Consider the following 6,210-nt stretch of genomic DNA (forward strand, 5'->3'; position numbering starts at 1 on the left):
TCTCAGATTGTTTATTATATCTTGAGGTATACCATGATTTATTATCTGTAGTTACCATTAAGAATTTGAGTAAAGTGGAAAGATATGCCAGCTTAATTGATATTGAGATTAGTGCATACATAATATATGTAATAAATTACACTAATCTTAATGCAAATTTAAGAATATTCAAAATCAATTTGACATAAACTTTATCGAGATATTATGCTCAAAGATATGGTTTTAAAAATCGGACCGGACCGGCCGGTTCAACCAGTTGAACCGTGAACCGGCTGGCCGGGTTTCAAATCAAACTAGGTGAAAAACTGTCCAAACGGCGGTCAGACCGGCGAACCGGTGTCAATTGTAAAGAACCCCCTGGTTCAAAGAAAAAAAAAAAAGCGGATGTGAGACATTGATTTTGGATCCAGCAGCTAACTGAGTAAACAGAAAATACCCTAATAACGTTCGATTCGCTCAAGAAATTCATTTCGCTTGCTTAATGTCCCGTTCGTCTCCAGCAGTTCATCTCCTACATTTCGTCTCAGGCATCATCCTCCAGACCGTTCGTGAACTCGATGACGGCATCATGCTGGTCGTCTCAGGCACATCCTTGCTTCTTCTCTTCCTTTTAACCGCAGGATGTAAATTATTTTTTTAAACCCTAAAATCTTAGATTCTATGATCACGTTGTTCTGTTTTGTTTTTTTGGGGGACATTTAGGCCATTTAAGGCAAACTCACACACACAACGCATACACAAAGACTCAAACCCAAAACCTCTTAGTTAGAAGTTTAAGCTCTCAACCAACAGGCTAAGGTTAACTGTGTAGTTGTTCTGCTTTCATTCTCAATATAGGGCTTTGATGCAGAGCATAAACGCCTAAACTTTTATTTTGATATTTTATGGAAGGCGGTAGTGCACAAATGAGGTTTCAACCACTTCCGGGTCGATATCTTGCAGCTGTCGCAGAAAACATTATGGCTATTCTGGATGTTGCAGAATCGCCTTCATTCATTGCAGATTTGTGCAGAAAGATATTTCAGGCCAGAAAACCTGCATTTCAGAAGCATAGCAGTTTGGTTGGTTTGTATCTGTAAACCAAATTAATGTTATTTTTGTGTGTTTTTTTTTAAATCAGCCTTCTCCAACTGTTTTACTATTATTTTAATGGTAAATGGCTAGGGAGGTGAAGTTAATTTTATTAATTTTTTATAATATTATTATATATTACGTCATTCGGTTCGACCCTAGTTGGACCGATCGAACAGTAAACCTCTCTTACACCTGGTTCGTTGTCCGGTCCAATTTTCACAATCTTGCTCAAAGATGCTCAAGGCAGTAGGAATCTCATTGGCAACATTAAACAAAAACTATGTAAGAAAAATAATTAGTAAAAAATATTGTACTTGGAAGATGATTTTTTTAATGTTATTTCAAATTTTTATCTTTAAAAATTTATTTATAATTTTTTTTTTTAAAATGAAAGAGTAACTTTAAGAAGCAAAAATAAAAAAATTTAAGCAACCCCAAATGGAGTCTTCAAAATTTTTACTAAAAAAATTATTTTAAGAGTATTAAGAAAGTCATCTCAAATGAAGTCAAAGTCAATATTTTTTAATGTTTATTTGTATATTTATAATGAATATATAAGCTCCAGTATAATAATATTTAGAAATTAAGTACTAAACATTAATAATTATTCAGATAATAAGATAAGTTATAAAAATAATATAATTAAATTCCATATCTTGAAAAATAATGATATTATGGTATCGTGGAGTGAAAGAAAGATATTATTTTACGAGAAATTATTATGTGTGGATGTAAGACACATATCTGCTTCCGTCTGTGAATTAGGTGCAACCATGTCAGCAGTACCGAGTGGCATTACTGAGCGGTATCAAGCAGTACTGAGCGAAGAGGTGACAGGATGTATTATTGTTGATCTTCGGACGGCATTCGATGTCTACACATAATAATTTCTCTTATTTTTCACAATGCATTGTAATTTTATAAAACATGTTATCATTTTAAATACTTTTTTTTTTTGATATTTTTTATTTGCATGGGCATAATGAATTTATCTATTTCCTTACTCTTTTATTTGATTCATTTCTGAAAATTCTAATTATTTTTATTATAAATCTAATATTATCAGATGAAGAAAAGACGATGGATAAGACCGAGGAATCAAAAAAAAAAAAAAAAAACCAATAATAATCAGATTAAATTCTCCAATTAATCCTCGAAAGCTAATTAAAAAGATTCAGAAAGAAAGAAATGAATTTTTATATAATAATATAGTTAGATGCTATAAGAAAGAAAAGATAAACTCTGGAAGAACCCCAGTCCTAAGGCCGAGTGGAGCTTTGCAGCTTCCTCATCGAAGTACTCGAATCGGAATAGCTGTGCCGAATCGATGATCGGAATGCTTTCGTCGGAGACTTCGCCATCGCGGGCGACTATGTCTTCCTTCCTCTCGGGCCTGACATATCTATTCTGGATCTCTGAGCCCAGCTTTGTCCGAGAGCCTGCACATTATGCTCTTCAAGACCTTCCAAATCTTCCCAATTCGGCTTTTGCTTCCATCTCTCTTATCTCTTCCTTTGTTAGTTGTCAAAGAGTTAATTATTACACAAGCAACATATTGCTGGTTTTATACATGGCACATAAGAAATTAGGAGCGTAGAAAAATGGCTGTTTGGGTATATATGGATTTGATAGATCTTATATATTCAATAATTAAATATAATATTAATAATTAATTTAATATTATTTAAAATATTAGTATTGGATAAAAATTAAAAATAGTTATTAGATATATAATATTTTTATTTTGTATAATCATTAGAATTTTGTAATATTTATGCGCATTTTTTTAAAATTTTATTAATTCAGTTTTTTGAATAAGCAATTTAGAAACCATATCATACGAAAATATTAATGATGCCAAATTATGTGATATTGGGGCTCGTTAGATTGGTCTCGTCAAAGCTGTCGATTTGACTATAAGAATGTCAATATTCAGAATATCATTTGGTCAGCTAATTAATGCTATTAAGCTTTCAAACAAGCTTTAGTCTTTGATTTGGTTAATTTGGGTTCAATGGATCCAAATTTGTCGTTGACCTTCTTCTTGAGATATTCAATTCGATTAAAAATTTGCTGAATTGAAATTCAGATGACTCCGAATTTAATTTTGAAAGTTTAAATTTTAAATTTATCTTAGATTGCAATAATTTTTTTGGTATATACAAGTTTTAATCGGAATAAATTTTAAATATTAAGTGTTTTGTGAGATTAAATATAATAAACAATGAATAAATTAAAATTCATTTTGGTGTATTTTAAATTAATTTTATAAATTTAATATATTTCTAAAATAATTATCTTCACAAAGTCAAGCTGGACCAAAATTTCAAAAATTTGTGACCAAGCTCGATTGGCTGAACGCCCACCACATGCTTGAAGATTTTTTTCTTCTTCATGAATATTATTTCAAAATCCGACTAAGCCTTTTGAGAACTCCTCGAGAAGGTTGGAAATTTGTAGCTAAGTTAAGAAAAGTACAACTAAAAAGCTCTTATCAAAAGAAAAAAAAAAAATACATATATACATTATAGCTATTTTATTTATATATTTATATCTAAAATTGATAAATATTACATACATACCACTCAATAGTTTATTTCATATCAAATATGAGTGATATAAAAAATATATAGATGATAATCAAATATTGAGTGTCATTGATATTAAAAATAATATATAGTATATGTAAGCTAATATTTAAAATTTGTATGTGTAGATAATAAATAAATGATTAAAAAATTATATGTATATAAATCCACCAAGATTAGAATAGTAATATTTCTTAAATAGAAATATGTTAGCAATAGTTTTAAAAATTTGTAACAATTTCATTTCACATAAGATATCCAAATAACGATTAATTTAATATAAAATTTAGTCTTTTGTAATCCCATATTATATTTATGTTAGAATTAGAATAAGATATTATCTAATATCTACATGTTGGGCCATTTTTTATGTACAAGAAAATTTATGGCTCCATTAAGAAAGTTGGTGTCTTCATATTTAAGATTAGAATTTTCTAATCACATCTATAAAAATTGGATTCCTTTACCACAACATCAATTCTATCTCCCATGGCATCCCTATCTTTACTTCTTTGAGTCCCTTTTAATGTGATAGATCATGTTAATTTTAATAAGAAATATATTTTGGTTTATGTAAAAAAGTCTATGTTATCAATGAACAACCAGAAATTAGAACTAATATTTCATCAAACATTAGGTTGATTAGCCATCGAATTCGATGCATATGTTGAAGTAAACTCCTAATAAATAAAGGATCATCTTAAAACTTCCGACTTAGAACCCGATATTTTTTTTGAACTTAAGATCTTTAACTATCAGCAACCCAACCCGACCAGTGAGCGTGTCTTGATGTGTGAGCTGTAACCAGGCAAATCAAAGATTAATTTTAATTATTTCATATTTCCGATCAGTATTTATTAAAAATAATGACAAACCACAAGCTACTAAAAATATCCAAATTACTTGAAAAACTCACCATTAAAGTTTCTTTCATTCATCAAATAATGATATTGTACTACAAATACACGCTACAAGCTAGAATTCAAATAACTGAAAATTTAAACTGGTCTATGATTGTACAAAATCGATAAATATAAAATACTTATGACTTCAAGATCTGATCGCATGAATTACTAGCTACAACCTCTTTCCCCTTCTCCAGATCATAACGAACTAGAAGTAAATCACAGTGAGCTAACTACATGCAGCTTCACAAGGTACGACAATCAATCTAAATTTTTATATATCTTCTTATATTAAAGTATTTTGCTGCAATATTTAAAAGCAACTAAATTTAGTTTAAGATTAAATCACTAAATCTCGAGAATCACTAATTTGAGAACACTAAACTAGGAAAATATTAAATCATAACAGTTATTCTCTGATTTAAAATAACATACTGAACAATCATAAAATTGCAAATTCTATTCCTAGATATTCAAATTCAGCATTTTTAGGCCTCAGGACAAAATCTCAAAGGATGTCTAGCTTGTATGACTCTACTTTATGCTTGCCTTATGACGTCTAACTTTTATTTGTATACACTAGAGTCATATCATATATTTCTGTTTCAGACATAATTCAAAGGTTTCTAGCCCTATTAACTCCCAAAAAAATTTTCGGGACACAATAGATCTCAAATAATTTTGGCGCATTTTGGCTCCCAAATATATAATTTATCACAAGCTCTTATATCTAATCAATTAACAATTAAATGTAAACTGAGCATGTATCAAAAATTTCATGGTATTATATAACGGCAGACAATAGGAAAATCCAACTAGAAAAATACACATTTTTAGATAAATCTATCAATTACTAGGGAATTGTATAAGACAATATTTTAAAGACTTCTATGCATACACAATAAAACTATTTTATTAGACAGTCCACCGATAATCTCTATCAATAATAACTCTGCCAAATTCAACCTTTGGTGAATTATTTAGGAAATATTCAAAATTCGGCTATATTCTAATCTCTCTATAACATTAAAAAAAGAAAGTTACGTGTGAAAGCACTTTAACATGTCAAATTTATCTCATTTTTCGCTACAGATCAAATTTTAATAGGAAATTCGCTATACTTGCTCTTTTTTGAAATTTGAGAATGGGATTTTTTTTTTTTTTTTTTTTGAGATGGCATAATGGCCTTACCTGAACGGAATAAGTTTTTCCAACTTGACTAATGATGGACAAAAGCCCGAAGTCGCTCAAAATTGAATTTCACCACTTATCTCACATGCCATTTCCTTGGCTTCTTTTTTTCCTCTATCACCATTTCTGCTTAGTGAAATGTAATGCCTTTTTTTAGGATAAATAACGAAATGTAGTGTTTTTAAGATATTTTATTTTTTATAAAATAATAATAATATTATTAATTTTAAGTTGAAAAATTCATAAAAAATATTTTTATGGATTTCAAAATTTGCAAATAAAATATTCATCAAAATTTAACTTATTTATTTAAAAAATTCTGATGAAATTGATTTAATAAAACGGACACCTAACAGTCCAAAATCCACTTGTAGTCGATAGGTCCAATTCTAAAAATTTCGACAGTGCAAAAAATTTGAAAACAAATAGGGACTAAAGATACACGTTAATAT

Source organism: Dendrobium catenatum, unplaced genomic scaffold (genome assembly GCF_001605985.2).
Source record: "Dendrobium catenatum unplaced genomic scaffold, ASM160598v2 original_scaffold_155404, whole genome shotgun sequence".
NCBI lineage: Eukaryota > Viridiplantae > Streptophyta > Magnoliopsida > Asparagales > Orchidaceae > Dendrobium > Dendrobium catenatum.